This window comes from Rhamphochromis longiceps, linkage group LG3, assembly GCF_057381845.1.
Source record: "Rhamphochromis longiceps isolate RC_006_pf linkage group LG3, R_longiceps_female_GT1.1, whole genome shotgun sequence".
NCBI lineage: Eukaryota > Metazoa > Chordata > Actinopteri > Cichliformes > Cichlidae > Rhamphochromis > Rhamphochromis longiceps.
In genome coordinates this window covers 59,207,295-59,229,268 of record NC_140559.1, presented here as the reverse complement: position 1 = coordinate 59,229,268, position 21,974 = coordinate 59,207,295, and the positions used below count along the sequence as shown (strand labels likewise).

The following is a 21,974-nucleotide window of genomic DNA, read 5'->3' as shown; positions in this document are numbered from 1 at the left end:
TCCCATTCAAATGCATGTAACAGTGAGAAACGCATTGTCTTGGCGAAAGAAAGCGTTTTTGAACAACTTCATATAAATCGCTGTAACTTTTGATAGAAGACTCAGACACACATGTTTATGGCTTTATCTTATAAAACTCAATATCTCCGTGCTGGGCAAACAGGTTTTGCAGCCGTTTGAGCTAAGATTTTAAAATTATTCACATAATGAAAACCTATACTTTGTTTCAGGCGAGTTTCCCATTCAAATGCATGTAACAGTGAGAAACGCATTGTCTTGGCGAAAGAAAGCGTTTTTGAACAACTTCATATAAATCGCTGTAACTTTTGATAGAAGACTCAGACAAACATGTTTATGGCTTTATCTTATAAAACTAAATATCTCCGTGCTGGGCAAACAGGTTTTGCAGCCGTTTGAGCTAAGATTTTAAAATTATTCACATAATGAAAACCTATACTTTGTCTGAGGCGAGTTTCCCATTCAAATGCATGTAACAGTGAGAAACACACTGTCTTGGCGAAATAAAGCGTTTTTGAACAACTTCATATAAATCGCTGTAACTTTTGATAGAGGTCTCAGACAAACATGTTTATGGCTTTATCTTATAGAACTCAATATCTCCGTGCTGGGCAAACAGGTTTTGCAGCCGTTTGAGTTAAGATTTTAAAATTATTCACATAATGAAAACCTATACTTTGTCTGAGGCGAGTTTCCCATTCAAATGCATGTAACAGTGAGAAACACACTGTCTTGGTGAAAGAAAGCGTTTTTGAACAACTTCATATAAATCGCTGTAACTTTTGATAGAAGACTCAGACACACATGTTTATGGCTTTATCTTATAAAACTCAATATCTCCGTGCTGGGCAAACAGGTTTTGCAGCCGTTTGAGCTAAGATTTTAAAATTATTCACATAATGAAAACCTATACTTTGTCTCGGGTGAGTTTCCCATTCAAATGCATGTAACAGTGAGAAACGCATTGTCTTGGCGAAAGAAAGCGTTTTTGAACAACTTCATATAAATCGCTGTAACTTTTGATAGAAGACTCAGACAAACATGTTTATGGCTTTATCTTATAGAACTCAATATCCCCGTGCTGGGCAATCAGGTTTTGCAGCCGTTTGAGCTAAGATTTTAAAATTATTCACATAATGAAAACCTATACTTTTTTTCAGGCGAGTTTCCCATTCAAATGCATGTAACAGTGAGAAACGCATTGTCTTGGCGAAAGAAAGCGTTTTTGAACAACTTCATATAAATCGCTGTAACTTTTGATAGAAGACTCAGACACACATGTTTATGGCTTTATCTTATAAAACTCAATATCTCCGTGCTGGGCAAACAGGTTTTGCAGCCGTTTGAGCTAAGATTTTAAAATTATTCACATAATGAAAACCTATACTTTGTTTCAGGCGAGTTTCCCATTCAAATGCATGTAACAGTGAGAAACGCATTGTCTTGGCGAAAGAAAGCGTTTTTGAACAACTTCATATAAATCGCTGTAACTTTTGATAGAAGACTCAGACACACATGTTTATGGCTTTATCTTATAAAACTCAATATCTCCGTGCTGGGCAAACAGGTTTTGCAGCCGTTTGAGCTAAGATTTTAAAATTATTCACATAATGAAAACCTATACTTTGTTTCAGGCGAGTTTCCCATTCAAATGCATGTAACAGTGAGAAACGCATTGTCTTGGCGAAAGAAAGCGTTTTTGAACAACTTCATATAAATCGCTGTAACTTTTGATAGAAGACTCAGACAAACATGTTTATGGCTTTATCTTATAAAACTAAATATCTCCGTGCTGGGCAAACAGGTTTTGCAGCCGTTTGAGCTAAGATTTTAAAATTATTCACATAATGAAAACCTATACTTTGTCTGAGGCGAGTTTCCCATTCAAATGCATGTAACAGTGAGAAACACACTGTCTTGGCGAAATAAAGCGTTTTTGAACAACTTCATATAAATCGCTGTAACTTTTGATAGAGGTCTCAGACAAACATGTTTATGGCTTTATCTTATAGAACTCAATATCTCCGTGCTGGGCAAACAGGTTTTGCAGCCGTTTGAGTTAAGATTTTAAAATTATTCACATAATGAAAACCTATACTTTGTCTGAGGCGAGTTTCCCATTCAAATGCATGTAACAGTGAGAAACACACTGTCTTGGTGAAATAAAGCGTTTTTGAACAACTTCATATAAATCGCTGTAACTTTTGATAGAAGACTCAGACACACATGTTTATGGCTTTATCTTATAAAACTCAATATCTCCGTGCTGGGCAAACAGGTTTTGCAGCCGTTTGAGCTAAGATTTTAAAATTATTCACATAATGAAAACCTATACTTTGTTTCAGGCGAGTTTCCCATTCAAATGCATGTAACAGTGAGAAAAGCATTGTCTTGGCGAAAGAAAGCATTTTCGTACAACTTCATATAAATCGCTGTAACTTTTGATAGAGGTCTCAGACAAACATGTTTATGGCTTTATCTTATAGAACTCAATATCTCCGTGCTGGGCAAACAGGTTTTGCAGCCGTTTGAGCTAAGATTTTAAAATTATTCACATAATGAAAACCTATACTTTGTCTCGGGTGAGTTTCCCATTCAAATGCATGTAACAGTGAGAAACGCATTGTCTTGGCGAAAGAAAGCGTTTTTGAACAACTTCATATAAATCGCTGTAACTTTTGATAGAAGACTCAGACAAACATGTTTATGGCTTTATCTTATAGAACTCAATATCCCCGTGCTGGGCAATCAGGTTTTGCAGCCGTTTGAGCTAAGATTTTAAAATTATTCACATAATGAAAACCTATACTTTTTTTCAGGCGAGTTTCCCATTCAAATGCATGTAACAGTGAGAAACGCATTGTCTTGGCGAAAGAAAGCGTTTTTGAACAACTTCATATAAATCGCTGTAACTTTTGATAGAAGACTCAGACACACATGTTTATGGCTTTATCTTATAAAACTCAATATCTCCGTGCTGGGCAAACAGGTTTTGCAGCCGTTTGAGCTAAGATTTTAAAATTATTCACATAATGAAAACCTATACTTTGTTTCAGGCGAGTTTCCCATTCAAATGCATGTAACAGTGAGAAACGCATTGTCTTGGCGAAAGAAAGCGTTTTTGAACAACTTCATATAAATCGCTGTAACTTTTGATAGAAGACTCAGACAAACATGTTTATGGCTTTATCTTATAAAACTAAATATCTCCGTGCTGGGCAAACAGGTTTTGCAGCCGTTTGAGCTAAGATTTTAAAATTATTCACATAATGAAAACCTATACTTTGTCTCGGGTGAGTTTCCCATTCAAATGCATGTAACAGTGAGAAACGCATTGTCTTGGCGAAAGAAAGCGTTTTTGAACAACTTCATATAAATCGCTGTAACTTTTGATAGAAGACTCAGACAAACATGTTTATGGCTTTATCTTATAAAACTAAATATCTCCGTGCTGGGCAAACAGGTTTTGCAGCCGTTTGAGCTAAGATTTTAAAATTATTCACATAATGAAAACCTATACTTTGTCTGAGGCGAGTTTCCCATTCAAATGCATGTAACAGTGAGAAACACACTGTCTTGGCGAAATAAAGCGTTTTTGAACAACTTCATATAAATCGCTGTAACTTTTGATAGAGGTCTCAGACAAACATGTTTATGGCTTTATCTTATAGAACTCAATATCTCCGTGCTGGGCAAACAGGTTTTGCAGCCGTTTGAGTTAAGATTTTAAAATTATTCACATAATGAAAACCTATACTTTGTCTGAGGCGAGTTTCCCATTCAAATGCATGTAACAGTGAGAAACACACTGTCTTGGTGAAAGAAAGCGTTTTTGAACAACTTCATATAAATCGCTGTAACTTTTGATAGAAGACTCAGACACACATGTTTATGGCTTTATCTTATAAAACTCAATATCTCCGTGCTGGGCAAACAGGTTTTGCAGCCGTTTGAGCTAAGATTTTAAAATTATTCACATAATGAAAACCTATACTTTGTCTCGGGTGAGTTTCCCATTCAAATGCATGTAACAGTGAGAAACGCATTGTCTTGGCGAAAGAAAGCGTTTTTGAACAACTTCATATAAATCGCTGTAACTTTTGATAGAAGACTCAGACAAACATGTTTATGGCTTTATCTTATAGAACTCAATATCCCCGTGCTGGGCAATCAGGTTTTGCAGCCGTTTGAGCTAAGATTTTAAAATTATTCACATAATGAAAACCTATACTTTTTTTCAGGCGAGTTTCCCATTCAAATGCATGTAACAGTGAGAAACGCATTGTCTTGGCGAAAGAAAGCGTTTTTGAACAACTTCATATAAATCGCTGTAACTTTTGATAGAAGACTCAGACACACATGTTTATGGCTTTATCTTATAAAACTCAATATCTCCGTGCTGGGCAAACAGGTTTTGCAGCCGTTTGAGCTAAGATTTTAAAATTATTCACATAATGAAAACCTATACTTTGTTTCAGGCGAGTTTCCCATTCAAATGCATGTAACAGTGAGAAACGCATTGTCTTGGCGAAAGAAAGCGTTTTTGAACAACTTCATATAAATCGCTGTAACTTTTGATAGAAGACTCAGACACACATGTTTATGGCTTTATCTTATAAAACTCAATATCTCCGTGCTGGGCAAACAGGTTTTGCAGCCGTTTGAGCTAAGATTTTAAAATTATTCACATAATGAAAACCTATACTTTGTTTCAGGCGAGTTTCCCATTCAAATGCATGTAACAGTGAGAAACGCATTGTCTTGGCGAAAGAAAGCGTTTTTGAACAACTTCATATAAATCGCTGTAACTTTTGATAGAAGACTCAGACAAACATGTTTATGGCTTTATCTTATAAAACTAAATATCTCCGTGCTGGGCAAACAGGTTTTGCAGCCGTTTGAGCTAAGATTTTAAAATTATTCACATAATGAAAACCTATACTTTGTCTGAGGCGAGTTTCCCATTCAAATGCATGTAACAGTGAGAAACACACTGTCTTGGCGAAATAAAGCGTTTTTGAACAACTTCATATAAATCGCTGTAACTTTTGATAGAGGTCTCAGACAAACATGTTTATGGCTTTATCTTATAGAACTCAATATCTCCGTGCTGGGCAAACAGGTTTTGCAGCCGTTTGAGTTAAGATTTTAAAATTATTCACATAATGAAAACCTATACTTTGTCTGAGGCGAGTTTCCCATTCAAATGCATGTAACAGTGAGAAACACACTGTCTTGGTGAAATAAAGCGTTTTTGAACAACTTCATATAAATCGCTGTAACTTTTGATAGAAGACTCAGACACACATGTTTATGGCTTTATCTTATAAAACTCAATATCTCCGTGCTGGGCAAACAGGTTTTGCAGCCGTTTGAGCTAAGATTTTAAAATTATTCACATAATGAAAACCTATACTTTGTTTCAGGCGAGTTTCCCATTCAAATGCATGTAACAGTGAGAAAAGCATTGTCTTGGCGAAAGAAAGCATTTTCGTACAACTTCATATAAATCGCTGTAACTTTTGATAGAGGTCTCAGACAAACATGTTTATGGCTTTATCTTATAGAACTCAATATCTCCGTGCTGGGCAAACAGGTTTTGCAGCCGTTTGAGCTAAGATTTTAAAATTATTCACATAATGAAAACCTATACTTTGTCTCGGGTGAGTTTCCCATTCAAATGCATGTAACAGTGAGAAACGCATTGTCTTGGCGAAAGAAAGCGTTTTTGAACAACTTCATATAAATCGCTGTAACTTTTGATAGAAGACTCAGACAAACATGTTTATGGCTTTATCTTATAGAACTCAATATCCCCGTGCTGGGCAATCAGGTTTTGCAGCCGTTTGAGCTAAGATTTTAAAATTATTCACATAATGAAAACCTATACTTTTTTTCAGGCGAGTTTCCCATTCAAATGCATGTAACAGTGAGAAACGCATTGTCTTGGCGAAAGAAAGCGTTTTTGAACAACTTCATATAAATCGCTGTAACTTTTGATAGAAGACTCAGACACACATGTTTATGGCTTTATCTTATAAAACTCAATATCTCCGTGCTGGGCAAACAGGTTTTGCAGCCGTTTGAGCTAAGATTTTAAAATTATTCACATAATGAAAACCTATACTTTGTTTCAGGCGAGTTTCCCATTCAAATGCATGTAACAGTGAGAAACGCATTGTCTTGGCGAAAGAAAGCGTTTTTGAACAACTTCATATAAATCGCTGTAACTTTTGATAGAAGACTCAGACAAACATGTTTATGGCTTTATCTTATAAAACTAAATATCTCCGTGCTGGGCAAACAGGTTTTGCAGCCGTTTGAGCTAAGATTTTAAAATTATTCACATAATGAAAACCTATACTTTGTCTCGGGTGAGTTTCCCATTCAAATGCATGTAACAGTGAGAAACACACTGTCTTGGCGAAAGAAAGCATTTTCGTACAACTTCATATAAATCGCTATAACTTTTGATAGAAGACTCAGACAAACATGTTCATGGCTTTATCTTATAAAACTCAATATCTCCGTGCTGGGCAAACAGGTTTTGCAGCCGTTTGAGCTAAGATTTTAAAATTATTCACATAATGAAAACCTATACTTTGTCTCGGGTGAGTTTCCCATTCAAATGCATGTAACAGTGAGAAACGCATTGTCTTGGCGAAAGAAAGCGTTTTTGAACAACTTCATATAAATCGCTGTAACTTTTGATAGAAGACTCAGACACACATGTTTATGGCTTTATCTTATAAAACTCAATATCTCCGTGCTGGGCAAACAGGTTTTGCAGCCGTTTGAGCTAAGATTTTAAAATTATTCACATAATGAAAACCTATACTTTGTTTCAGGCGAGTTTCCCATTCAAATGCATGTAACAGTGAGAAACGCATTGTCTTGGCGAAAGAAAGCGTTTTTGAACAACTTCATATAAATCGCTGTAACTTTTGATAGAAGACTCAGACAAACATGTTTATGGCTTTATCTTATAAAACTAAATATCTCCGTGCTGGGCAAACAGGTTTTGCAGCCGTTTGAGCTAAGATTTTAAAATTATTCACATAATGAAAACCTATACTTTGTCTGAGGCGAGTTTCCCATTCAAATGCATGTAACAGTGAGAAACACACTGTCTTGGCGAAATAAAGCGTTTTTGAACAACTTCATATAAATCGCTGTAACTTTTGATAGAGGTCTCAGACAAACATGTTTATGGCTTTATCTTATAGAACTCAATATCTCCGTGCTGGGCAAACAGGTTTTGCAGCCGTTTGAGCTAAGATTTTAAAATTATTCACATAGTGAAAACCTATACTTTGTTTCAGGCGAGTTTCCCATTCAAATGCATGTAACAGTGAGAAAAGCATTGTCTTGGCGAAAGAAAGCATTTTCGTACAACTTCATATAAATCGCTGTAACTTTTGATAGAGGTCTCAGACAAACATGTTTATGGCTTTATCTTATAGAACTCAATATCTCCGTGCTGGGCAAACAGGTTTTGCAGCCGTTTGAGCTAAGATTTTAAAATTATTCACATAATGAAAACCTATACTTTGTCTCGGGTGAGTTTCCCATTCAAATGCATGTAACAGTGAGAAACACACTGTCTTGGCGAAAGAAAGCATTTTCGTACAACTTCATATAAATCTCTATAACTTTTGATAGAAGACTCAGACAAACATGTTCATGGCTTTATCTTATAAAACTCAATATCTCCGTGCTGGGCAAACAGGTTTTGCAGCCGTTTGAGCTAAGATTTTAAAATTATTCACATAATGAAAACCTATACTTTGTCTCGGGTGAGTTTCCCATTCAAATGCATGTAACAGTGAGAAACGCATTGTCTTGGCGAAAGAAAGCGTTTTTGAACAACTTCATATAAATCGCTGTAACTTTTGATAGAAGACTCAGACAAACATGTTTATGGCTTTATCTTATAGAACTCAATATCCCCGTGCTGGGCAATCAGGTTTTGCAGCCGTTTGAGCTAAGATTTCCAAGTTATTCACATAATGAAAACCTATACTTTTTTTCAGGCGAGTTTCCCATTCAAATGCATGTAACAGTGAGAAACGCATTGTCTTGGCGAAAGAAAGCGTTTTTGAACAACTTCATATAAATCGCTGTAACTTTTGATAGAAGACTCAGACACACATGTTTATGGCTTTATCTTATAAAACTCAATATCTCCGTGCTGGGCAAACAGGTTTTGCAGCCGTTTGAGCTAAGATTTTAAAATTATTCACATAATGAAAACCTATACTTTGTTTCAGGCGAGTTTCCCATTCAAATGCATGTAACAGTGAGAAATGCATTGTCTTGGTGAAAGAAAGCGTTTTTGAACAACTTCATATAAATCGCTGTAACTTTTGATAGAAGACTCAGACAAACATGTTTATGGCTTTATCTTATAAAACTAAATATCTCCGTGCTGGGCAAACAGGTTTTGCAGCCGTTTGAGCTAAGATTTTAAAATTATTCACATAATGAAAACCTATACTTTGTCTCGGGCGAGTTTCCCATTCAAATGCGTGTAACCGTGAGAAACGCATTGTCTTGGCGAAAGAAAGCGTTTTTGAACAACTTCATATAAATCGCTGTAACTTTTGATAGAGGACTCAGACAAACATGTTTATGACTTTATCTTATAGAACTCAATATCCCCGTGCTGGGCAAACAGGTTTTGCAGCCGTTTGAGCTAAGATTTTAAAATTATTCACATAATGAAAACCTATACTTTGTCTCGGGCGAGTTTCCCATTCAAATGCATGTAACAGTGAGAAACGCATTGTCTTGGCGAAATAAAGCGTTTTTGAACAACTTCATATAAATCGCTGTAACTTTTGATAGAGGACTCAGACAAACATGTTTATGGCTTTATCTTATAGAACTCAATATCTCCGTGCTGGGCAAACAGGTTTTGCAGCCGTTTGAGCTAGGATTTTAAAATTATTCACATAATGAAAACCTATACTTTGTCTCAGGCGAGTTTCCCATTCAAATGCATGTAACAGTGAGAAACGCATTGTCTTGGCGAAATAAAGCGTTTTTGAACAACTTCATATAAATCGCTGTAACTTTTGATAGAAGACTCAGACAAACATGTTTATGGCTTTATCTTATAGAACTCAATATCTCCGTGCTGGGCAAACAGGTTTTGCAGCCGTTTGAGCTAAGATTTTAAAATTATTCACATAATGAAAACCTATACTTTGTTTCAGGCGAGTTTCCCATTCAAATGCATGTAACAGTGAGAAACGCATTGTCTTGGCGAAAGAAAGCGTTTTTGAACAACTTCATATAAATCGCTGTAACTTTTGATAGAAGACTCAGACAAACATGTTTATGGCTTTATCTTATAGAACTCAATATCCCCGTGCTGGGCAAACAGGTTTTGCAGCCGTTTGAGCTAAGATTTTAAAATTATTCACATAATGAAAACCTATACTTTGTCTCGGGCGAGTTTCCCATTCAAATGCATGTAACAGTGAGAAACGCATTGTCTTGGCGAAATAAAGCGTTTTTGAACAACTTCATATAAATCGCTGTAACTTTTGATAGAGGACTCAGACAAACATGTTTATGGCTTTATCTTATAGAACTCAATATCTCCGTGCTGGGCAAACAGGTTTTGCAGCCGATTGAGCTAGGATTTTAAAATTATTCACATAATGAAAACCTATACTTTGTCTCAGGCGAGTTTCCCATTCAAATGCATGTAACAGTGAGAAACGCATTGTCTTGGCGAAATAAAGTGTTTTTGAACAACTTCATATAAATCGCTGTAACTTTTGATAGAGGACTCAGAAACACATGTCTATGGCTTTATCTTATAAAACTCAATATCTCCGTGCTGGGCAAACAGGTTTTGAAGCCATTTGAGCTAAGATTTTAAAATTATTCACATAATGAAAAACTATACTTTGTCTCGGGCGAGTTTCCCATTCAAATGCATGTAACAGTGAGAAACGCATTGTCTTGGCGAAAGAAAGAGGTTTTGCAGCCGTTTGAGCTAAGATTTTAAAATTATTCACATAATGAAAACCTATACTTTGTCTTGGGCGAGTTTCCCATTCAAATGCATGTAACAGTGAGAAACGCATTGTCTTGGCGAAAGAAAGAGGTTTTGCAGCCGTTTGAGCTAAGATTTTAAAATTATTCACATAATGAAAACCTATACTTTGTCTCGGGTGAGTTTCCCATTCAAATGCATGTAACAGTGAGAAACACACTGTCTTGGCGAAAGAAAGCGTTTTTCAACAACTTCATATAAATCGCTGTAACTTTTGATAGAAGACTCAGACACACATGTTTATGGCTTTATCTTATAAAACTCAATATCTCCGTGCTGGGCAAACAGGTTTTGCAGCCGTTTGAGCTAAGATTTTAAAATTATTCACATAATGAAAACCTATACTTTGTCTCAGGCGAGTTTCCCATTCAAATGCATGTAACAGTGAGAATCACAATGTCTTGGCCGTTTGAGCTAAGATTTTAAAATTATTCACATAATGAAAAACTATACTTTGTCTCGGGCGAGTTTCCCATTCAAATGCATGTAACAGTGAGAAACGCATTGTCTTGGCGAAAGAAAGAGGTTTTGCAGCCGTTTGAGCTAAGATTTTAAAATTATTCACATAATGAAAACCTATACTTTGTCTTGGGCGAGTTTCCCATTCAAATGCATGTAACAGTGAGAAACGCATTGTCTTGGCGAAAGAAAGAGGTTTTGCAGCCGTTTGAGCTAAGATTTTAAAATTATTCACATAATGAAAACCTATACTTTGTCTCGGGTGAGTTTCCCATTCAAATGCATGTAACAGTGAGAAACACACTGTCTTGGCGAAAGAAAGCGTTTTTCAACAACTTCATATAAATCGCTGTAACTTTTGATAGAAGACTCAGACACACATGTTTATGGCTTTATCTTATAAAACTCAATATCTCCGTGCTGGGCAAACAGGTTTTGCAGCCGTTTGAGCTAAGATTTTAAAATTATTCACATAATGAAAACCTATACTTTGTCTCAGGCGAGTTTCCCATTCAAATGCATGTAACAGTGAGAATCACAATGTCTTGGCCGTTTGAGCTAAGATTTTAAAATTATTCACATAATGAAAACCTATACTTTGTCTCGGGTGAGTTTCCCATTCAAATGCATGTAACAGTGAGAAACGCATTGTCTTGGCGAAAGAAAGAGGTTTTGCAGCAGTTTGAGCTAAGATTTTAAAATTATTCACATAATGAAAACCTATACTTTGTCTCGGGTGAGTTTCCCATTCAAATGCATGTAACAGTGAGAAACACACTGTCTTGGCGAAAGAAAGCGTTTTTGAACAACTTCATATAAATCGCTGTAACTTTTGATAGAAGACTCAGACACACATGTTTATGGCTTTATCTTATAAAACTCAATATCTCCGTGCTGGGCAAACAGGTTTTGCAGCCGTTTGAGCTAAGATTTTAAAATTATTCACATAATGAAAACCTATACTTTGTCTCAAGGCGAGTTTCCCATTCAAATGCATGTAACAGTGAGAATCACACTGTCTTGGCCGTTTGAGCTAAGATTTTAAAATTATTCACATAATGAAAACCTATACTTTGTCTCGGGTGAGTTTCCCATTCAAATGCATGTAACAGTGAGAAACGCATTGTCTTGGCGAAAGAAAGAGGTTTTGCAGCCGTTTGAGCTAAGATTTTAAAATTATTCACATAATGAAAACCTATACTTTGTCTCGGGTGAGTTTCCCATTCAAATGCATGTAACAGTGAGAATCACAATGTCTTGGCTGTTTGAGCTAAGATTTTAAAATTATTCACATAATGAAAACCTATACTTTGTCTCGGGTGAGTTTCCCATTCAAATGCATGTAACAGTGAGAAACGCATTGTCTTGGCGAAAGAAAGAGGTTTTGCAGCAGTTTGAGCTAAGATTTTAAAATTATTCACATAATGAAAACCTATACTTTGTCTCGGGCGAGTTTCCCATTCAAATGCATGTAACAGTGAGAAACGCATTGTCTTGGCGAAAGAAAGAGGTTTTGCAGCCGTTTGAGCTAAGATTTTAAAATTATTCACATAATGAAAACCTATACTTTGTCTTGGGCGAGTTTCCCATTCAAATGCATGTAACAGTGAGAAACGCATTGTCTTGGCGAAAGAAAGAGGTTTTGCAGCCGTTTGAGCTAAGATTTTAAAATTATTCACATAATGAAAACCTATACTTTGTCTCGGGTGAGTTTCCCATTCAAATGCATGTAACAGTGAGAAACGCATTGTCTTGGCGAAAGAAAGCGTTTTTGAACAACTTCATATAAATCGCTGTAACTTTTGATAGAAGACTCAGACAAACATGTTTATGGCTTTATCTTATAAAACTAAATATCTCCGTGCTGGGCAAACAGGTTTTGCAGCCGTTTGAGCTAAGATTTTAAAATTATTCACATAATGAAAACCTATACTTTTTTTCAGGCGAGTTTCCCATTCAAATGCATGTAACAGTGAGAAACGCATTGTCTTGGCGAAAGAAAGCGTTTTTGAACAACTTCATATAAATCGCTGTAACTTTTGATAGAAGACTCAGACACACATGTTTATGGCTTTATCTTATAAAACTCAATATCTCCGTGCTGGGCAAACAGGTTTTGCAGCCGTTTGAGCTAAGATTTTAAAATTATTCACATAATGAAAACCTATACTTTGTTTCAGGCGAGTTTCCCATTCAAATGCATGTAACAGTGAGAAACGCATTGTCTTGGCGAAAGAAAGCGTTTTTGAACAACTTCATATAAATCGCTGTAACTTTTGATAGAAGACTCAGACAAACATGTTTATGGCTTTATCTTATAAAACTAAATATCTCCGTGCTGGGCAAACAGGTTTTGCAGCCGTTTGAGCTAAGATTTTAAAATTATTCACATAATGAAAACCTATACTTTGTCTGAGGCGAGTTTCCCATTCAAATGCATGTAACAGTGAGAAACGCATTGTCTTGGCGAAAGAAAGAGGTTTTGCAGCCGTTTGAGCTAAGATTTTAAAATTATTCACATAATGAAAACCTATACTTTGTCTTGGGCGAGTTTCCCATTCAAATGCATGTAACAGTGAGAAACGCATTGTCTTGGCGAAAGAAAGAGGTTTTGCAGCCGTTTGAGCTAAGATTTTAAAATTATTCACATAATGAAAACCTATACTTTGTCTCGGGTGAGTTTCCCATTCAAATGCATGTAACAGTAAGAAACGCATTGTCTTGGCGAAAGAAAGCGTTTTTGAACAACTTCATATAAATCGCTGTAACTTTTGATAGAAGACTCAGACAAACATGTTCATGGCTTTATCTTATAAAACTCAATATCTCCGTGCTGGGCAAACAGGTTTTGCAGCCGTTTGAGCTAAGATTTTAAAATTATTCACATAATGAAAACCTATACTTTGTCTCGGGTGAGTTTCCCATTCAAATGCATGTAACAGTGAGAAACACTGTCTTGGCGAAAGAAAGCATTTTCGTACAACTTCATATAAATCGCTGTAACTTTTGATAGAAGACTCAGACAAACATGTTCATGGCTTTATCTTATAAAACTCAATATCTCCGTGCTGGGCAAACAGGTTTTGCAGCCGTTTGAGCTAAGATTTTAAAATTATTCACATAATGAAAACCTATACTTTGTCTCGGGTGAGTTTCCCATTCAAATGCATGTAACAGTGAGAAACGCATTGTATTGGCGAAATAAAGCGTTTTTGAACAACTTCATATAAATCGCTGTAACTTTTGATAGAAGACTCAGACAAACATGTTCATGGCTTTATCTTATAAAACTCAATATCTCCGTGCTGGGCAAACAGGTTTTGCAGCCGTTTGAGCTAAGATTTTAAAATTATTCACATAATGAAAACCTATACTTTGTCTGAGGCGAGTTTCCCATTCAAATGCATGTAACAGTGAGAAACACACTGTCTTGGCGAAATAAAGCGTTTTTGAACAACTTCATATAAATCGCTGTAACTTTTGATAGAGGTCTCAGACAAACATGTTTATGGCTTTATCTTATAGAACTCAATATCTCCGTGCTGGGCAAACAGGTTTTGCAGCCGTTTGAGCTAAGATTTTAAAATTATTCACATAATGAAAACCTATACTTTGTTTCAGGCGAGTTTCCCATTCAAATGCGTGTAACCGTGAGAAACGCATTGTCTTGGCGAAAGAAAGCGTTTTTGAACAACTTCATATAAATCGCTGTAACTTTTGATAGAAGACTCAGACAAACATGTTTATGGCTTTATCTTATAAAACTCAATATCCCCGTGCTGGGCAAACAGGTTTTGCAGCCGTTTGAGCTAAGATTTTAAAATTATTCACATAATGAAAACCTATACTTTGTCTCGGGCGAGTTTCCCATTCAAATGCATGTAACAGTGAGAAACGCATTGTCTTGGCGAAAGAAAGCGTTTTTGAACAACTTCATATAAATCGCTGTAACTTTTGATAGAGGTCTCAGACAAACATGTTCATGGCTTTATCTTATAGAACTCAATATCCCCGTGCTGGGCAAACAGGTTTTGCAGCCGTTTGAGTTAAGATTTTAAAATTATTCACATAATGAAAACCTATACTTTGTCTGAGGCGAGTTTCCCATTCAAATGCATGTAACAGTGAGAAACACTCTGTCTTGGTGAAATAAAGCGTTTTTGAACAACTTCATATAAATCGCTGTAACTTTTGATAGAAGACTCAGACACACATGTTTATGGCTTTATCTTATAAAACTCAATATCTCCGTGCTGGGCAAACAGGTTTTGCAGCCGTTTGAGCTAAGATTTTAAAATTATTCACATAATGAAAACCTATACTTTGTTTCAGGCGAGTTTCCCATTCAAATGCATGTAACAGTGAGAAAAGCATTGTCTTGGCGAAAGAAAGCATTTTCGTACAACTTCATATAAATCGCTGTAACTTTTGATAGAGGTCTCAGACAAACATGTTTATGGCTTTATCTTATAAAACTCAATATCTCCGTGCTGGGCAAACAGGTTTTGCAGCCGTTTGAGCTAAGATTTTAAAATTATTCACATAATGAAAACCTATACTTTGTCTCGGGTGAGTTTCCCATTCAAATGCATGTAACAGTGAGAAACACACTGTCTTGGCGAAAGAAAGCATTTTCGTACAACTTCATATAAATCGCTATAACTTTTGATAGAAGACTCAGACAAACATGTTCATGGCTTTATCTTATAAAACTCAATATCTCCGTGCTGGGCAAACAGGTTTTGCAGCCGTTTGAGCTAAGATTTTAAAATTATTCACATAATGAAAACCTATACTTTGTCTCGGGTGAGTTTCCCATTCAAATGCATGTAACAGTGAGAAACGCATTGTCTTGGCGAAAGAAAGCGTTTTTGAACAACTTCATATAAATCGCTGTAACTTTTGATAGAAGACTCAGACACACATGTTTATGGCTTTATCTTATAAAACTCAATATCTCCGTGCTGGGCAAACAGGTTTTGCAGCCGTTTGAGATAAGATTTTAAAACTATTCACATAATGAAAACCTATACTTTGTCTCAGGCGAGTTTCCCATTCAAATGCATGTAACAGTGAGAAACGCATTGTCTTGGCGAAAGAAAGCGTTTTTCAACAACTTCATATAAATTGCTGTAACTTTTGATAGAAGACTCAGACAAACATGTTTATGGCTTTGTGAGAGGATTTTTATGAAATCAAGTATAATCAAGTTTGCTTTATAATCGAGTGTTCATATATTTTCACATAACCAAGTTTATTGTTAAAGAGAACATAATGCATTCCTTACTTTAGTGTCTGAGATGTTTGACAAGTATACAAGTATGTATTCTTTAACCCAGTGTGTGTGATGTCAGATAAGTGTGATATACTTCTATGTTTTTATTCTTAGTTTGTGTGCAGAGGTCAGATAAGCTTAGGTAATGTCTGGCTTTTTCCCTTTCGGTTAAAAGAGGAAGTACTATGTAACCCATTTTGCCTTATAAATAAAGCAACCAGCCTGCGCTGAGTGTGTGTGATTTTGCTGAGAGGCACACACCCATGCGCATGTCTTAATACTCTCTGAGTCGGTCTGCAGTGTCTTATTTCTCTTACTTGTGAACAAATGTCTTAACCCCTGACATTTAATTGGTCCTCCGAGCCGGAGAACTGACTGTTATTTTTAACGTCTAGTTGTCCACAGACGGTTTTCATCGGATCCTGACGTCGTGTTGCCTGCGCTGGAAAAAACCTGTGCACAGTAAAGGAGAAAAACCGGGACCATTCGATCTCCGGTCAGCGTCTTATACAGGCCCCACGGCGCCAGGACCAGATGAACCGAATTCAAAACGCAGCGCCACAGTAAGGTGAATATGAAACACTGCATTCCATCAAGCGCTAAAATACGTTGATATTGAGATTTTCCTTTAAAATAGTGTGTAAACCTGGTTAGCGCCGACAGATCTTAGTCCAAGAGGGACTTAAAGACGACAGGCAAGAGCGAGATTCTAGAAATCGCTATTAAAAGTTCCGGTTGCTCTGGGTAGCAGCTGAATGGAACGAGTTCCGGTCGCTCTGGGAGTGGCTGCAACGGAACAGGTAGAAGGTTGCACAACGAAAATACGGAAAATCTCAGTAAAAATTATAAAAGCGCGCTCTAATTGTGTTAACTAAGAGGAGTAAGTTGTCATTTACGACCCAATAAGCGGTCGAACTACTCCTCAAAGCTGTTTTCCTGTGTACGCTCACGAACTGGTTGGAGTGGGAATCTAAGGTTGTGCGTCATCACGTAAAATCAATAACCGCTCTCTCAACTAGTGGGTGAGTAGAAGCCTGTTATTGATCACCTGCCCCCTCCTTTGTGCCAGAGAAGGTGTCACAGTTCTGACGTAATTAGTTCAAAATGGGTAATTCTAAAGCTAAAGTAAAATTAACAGCAGATGAAGAGTGGTTAGGAAAAAACTGTTCAAATGCAGGAATAATCAGTGCAAAAAGGTGGAGAAATCCACATAAAATATATTGTCCAGCTTGGCAAGGCAAATGCACCCCTGATTCAATAAATGCTTTAAAAGCCGCTTTGCAAAAAGAGCTATATGAGGAAGAAAGTAAAAAGCAGGACAAAGAAGGGACAAAAGAGAGATTAAATGCTGTAATTGTGGAAAAAAACGGGCACTTTGCTCGAGACTGCAGGAGTGTAATTCAGGAACAGGAAAGTGATGAATGACTAGCACGAGAGGAAGGAAGTGAAACAGATGAAGCGGAGGTTTACAATGTAGAACAACTACTGTTAGGTTCAGAAGACAAGCCAACAGTTGTAATATATGTGAAAGGTGTGCCGTTAAAAAATGTTTTGGGACACAGGAGCTTGTAAAACTGTTTTAACTGTAGAAGTCCCAAATGTAACATTCTCAAAAAACACTATAATTGTGAAATCAGCCTCAGGACATGTGACAAAACAGCATCTAACCGATCCCCTTTTATGTCACATAGAGATAGTGGCCGTGGCTGCAAAAATCAGTGCATTTATGACCCATCATGCCCAGATTGTATGAAATAAATAAAAGGAAATCATTTATATGAAGACCTTTTCTATAAAAAAAAGAGAGATGCATAAGGTAGATTAAGGCTGTGTCATTGTTCAGCCAAGGAAAGTGTGTGAAAAGATAAATGTTTCCATCCTGGAGGGTGGGTGAGACTGCAGCTCACTCACAGTCCCTGATGGATACAAAATAAAATATAATAATCTGAAGGTTGGATCTGAGATGAGGCAAACAGAAGACCAGTCTAAAACTAGGCACAAACCTGTTCAGAGAAAAAGCAAATTTTGTACAGATTGGATGAACTATAAATTATCTGTTTGCTGAGTAAGATGATCCTAACTATTAAGTTGGCTCAGTAGTAGTATAGTGATATACACTAATAAAATATTGTAATATACTATTGTTATTATATAGACAGAAAAAGATGATAATAATTAATAAAAATATAATATTAATAATAACAAGAAGTATCCTAGCCAGTATGATGTGAGATGGACAATTGTTATGAAGTAGTCTGCATCAAGCTTAAAGGTTTGCTCAAACTCAGTATAATGAAATATGAGATGAAGAAAATAAAAGCAATATCTAAACCAATTAGGTGCATAGAGGCACTTAACCTGTTTGAAAACCTGTCATTTATCCTAGATAAATATTACTGAGATACAGAGCACATCTATAATAACAACTAATAAGCCAAACCCTGTAGATAATAACTAAACCTACAGGATTATGAAGCTGAATTAAATGTGTGGACACCGCTAAGTTGATGAGCATGTTACACATTTTCTTTTATTTTTTATTTATTGGTTTTTTTAGAGCAGAGGCTGCATGCTATTAAAAGCCAACACATGCAGCTGTCTGTGAGCTCAGTTTCCCCTCACACTTCTGCTTTGTTTCTGGCAACATTTTTCTTTGTCTTTTTGTATCCTGACTCATGTATGTTTTTGTTTTTTGATTATTTTGTTGGTTTGGAAACAAATTTGTGCCAATACTTGTGGATTACGGTGACACATAGTGATTAGGCATATGATTTACAAATGCATATGATTTACAAATACCCAGTTTTAGAACTGTGAGCTATGAACAATGCAAAGTTTAGGAAAAAATATATATATACACAAAACAAAAAACTTCAAAGTTTGAAATATGTAAGATGTGTGAATTCTTTGAAAAACTAGAAGGTATCTAAAAATGCCTCAAGTGAAAATGAGATTCTCTAATGACACTCTGATAGATAGGTCAGCATCAGGGCCAGAAGGCCTGTGAAACCACAATAACCTTTGAGTGCAGAAGCAAAGGAAGGAATTAGGCCAGTAATAGCAGACATGCAGAAAGCAGGTATTCTCGTGAAAACTAATAAAGCCACGTGTAATACACCAATTTTTCCAGTAAAAAAGGCCAATACTGGAAAATATCGCCTAGTTCATGATCTAAGAGCAATAAACGAGGTAACAGAGCAAATACCTCCAGTGGTTGCAAATCCACATATCATTTTAAATCAAGTAACACCAAAAGAACAATGGTTCTCGGTGATTGACCTCTCAAATGCATTTTTCTCTGTTCCCTTACATAAAGATTCACAGAATCTATTTGGATTTACTTTTTATAATGAAAAATACACATACACCAGGCTACCACAAGGATTTCAAAATAGCCCAACACTGTATGCAGAAGTTCTAAAGAAATCAATGTCATTTTGCTCTCTTCCTGCTCCAGGAAAATTTCTGCTGTATGTAGATGACATATTGATTACAGGCCATACACAAGATGATTGTAGAGAAAACACAATGACGGTTCTGCAACATTTGGCAGAACAAGGCCACAAAGTATCACAACACAAGTTACAATTGTGGAGTGATAAAGTCATCTACTTAGGACATCAACTAACAGGCCGAGGCCGCACCTTACTAGAGAGCAGAAAGACAGCAGTCCAAAATGCACCAAAACCAAATAACTAAGCAACAAATGATGAGTTATTTAGGTCTGTGCAATTTCTGTAGGTGCTGGATCCCAGAGTATGCACTGCTGGCCCAGCCACTACAGAACCTAATTTATGGAAAAGACCTAGCATTAAAAGACAAAATACAGTGGACCCTAGAAGCAGAAAAAGCCTTCACTGATTTAAAAATAGCATTGCAAACATGTACCGTCTTAGCATTACCAGACTATGAAAAACCTTTTATTCTCCATGTCGATGGAGTAGCAGGGTACATGAAGGCAGTTTTGACTCAAGCTTTCGGAGACAACTCTCTTATGTAGGTATTCTGCTCTCACACTCACACATTACTATAGAGAAGTGTAATCAGCTAAACCCCAGCACCCTGCTTCCTGCAGAAACAACGATGGCAGAATGGATGACAAAACTGTTTGAGAATAAAGAAGTGATACTAAGCAATCAACTGCCGAGTGATCTATCTCCAGTCTCTTGCAGGTTGAACCCCGGTGATTGGATTCTGATTAAAGTCCTCCAGCGAAAAAACTGGAGTGCTCCGAGGTGGGAGGGGCCCTTCCAGGTGTTGCTTACTACACCGACAGCTTGTAAGATAGCCGAACGACCTTCGTGGATCCATCAAAGCCACGTGAAGAAAGTGTTTGCACCACAATAAGACGCCGGTTCCCTTAGCTTCCAGGTGATCTGCCGGTGGAGGAAGGGCTGATTGGGTATATCCCGCCACTCCACTTCGCTGGCAGTCTACTCACCAGAAGTTTAGGTGTACCAGGTCATCCTGAAGAACAGACACATAGTAAAAGAGTGACCTATCCCACCAAAGAGAAGAACCAATAACAACACCAGGGACGCCTGAATAAAAACTCAACAAGATGACTGAGGAAAACAACCTGATGAATCCAGAAGAAGCACCAGCCCCAGCACCAGCCCCAGCCCCAAAGCTGTTGTGCTTAGGTGCTTGTAAGTTACAACTCTGGACCAACGGCCAGAAGGTAATGCACGCTTTGTTTCCCTGGATCGGAGTAGGAAAGCACGCACTACAAATAGAGACTTTAGACTATCGTTTTGGACTGTTTTTGAATGCTTGCACCCGCATTGACAAAGCACAGAATGAAGAAATTGATGCAATCCGCATCACTGTCATGCAACATCGAGTAGCTTTGGACATTATTCTTGCAGAGAAAGGAGGTCTCTGCGTGTTGTTCAACACCACCTGTTGCACCTACATACCTGACAACATACATTCATTAAACATGACAAATGCTTTGAATGTTCTGAAACAATTGAGAGACGCTCAGCAGCAGGACTACGTAGCCGTTAAGCAAGGCTGGTGGGACTGGTTACTGAGTGGCTCCTGGAAATCCTTAGTGATTAAAGGCCTGTTGGCCCTTTTCAATGTGATGTTACTATTTTGCCTTTTCACTGCTTGTATTAGCCCATGTCTGAGAAGCATAATGTCAAACATGTTCAAGCGTATGTTAGGAAACTATGTTTTGGTTCAGAGGAATATGGAGGATCCCTATCGCCAATATGATATGCTGAATATGGAGGAAAGAGTGGAAAATCCCTATTCTAGTCTTTACAGAACTGTTGTTTAAATACTTCACTGAATGACATGCAAAAATGTGACTAACAAGTGACTATGCATTGATTAAAACCTGTGAAATATATTAACAACAGGAGGGAAATGTGAGAGGATTTTTATGAAATCAAGTATAATCAAGTGTGCCTTATAATCGAGTGTTCATATATTTTCACATAACCAAGTTTATTGTTAAAGAGAACATAATGCATTCCTTACTTTAGTGTCTGAGATGTTTGACAAGTATACAAGTATGTATTCTTTAACCCAGTGTGTGTGATGTCAGATAAGTGTGATATACTTCTATGTTTTTATTCTTAGTTTGTGTGCAGAGGTCAGATAAGCTTAGGTAATGTCTGGCCTTTTCCCTTTCGGTTAAAAGAGGAAGTACTATGTAACCCATTTTGCCTTATAAATAAAGCAACCAGCCTGCGCTGAGTGTGTGTGATTTTGCTGAGAGGCACACACCCATGCGCATGTCTTAATACTCTCTGAGTTGGTCTGCAGTGTCTTATTTCTCTTACTTGTGAACAAATGTCTTAACCCCTGACAGGCTTTATCTTATAAAACTCAATATCTCCGTGCTGGGCAAACAGGTTTTGCAGCCGTTTGAGCTAAGATTTTAAAATTATTCACATAATGAAAACCTATACTTTGTCTCAGGCGAGTTTCCCATTCAAATGCATGTAACAGTGAGAATCACAATGTCTTGGCCGTTTGAGCTAAGATTTTAAAATTATTCACATAATGAAAACCTATACTTTGTCTCGGGTGAGTTTCCCATTCAAATGCATGTAACAGTGAAAAACGCATTGTCTTGGCGAAAGAAAGAGGTTTTGCAGCCGTTTGAGCTAAGATTTTAAAATTATTCACATAATGAAA

The 21,974-nt window shown here is 36.9% G+C and overlaps 1 long non-coding RNA gene across 1 annotated transcript in view; it reads left to right on the top strand.

Annotated features, from left to right (window-relative positions):
* LOC146675477 (uncharacterized) overlaps positions 1-21,587 on the top strand; it is a 46,378-nt gene extending 24,791 nt beyond the window's left edge. Inside the window, exons 5-6 of the long non-coding RNA XR_014910282.1 lie at positions 16,217-16,389; positions 19,994-21,587. This is a non-coding gene — a long non-coding RNA (uncharacterized LOC146675477). The remainder of the gene's footprint in view (positions 1-16,216; positions 16,390-19,993) is intronic.
* Positions 21,588-21,974: the final 387 nt, after the last annotated feature.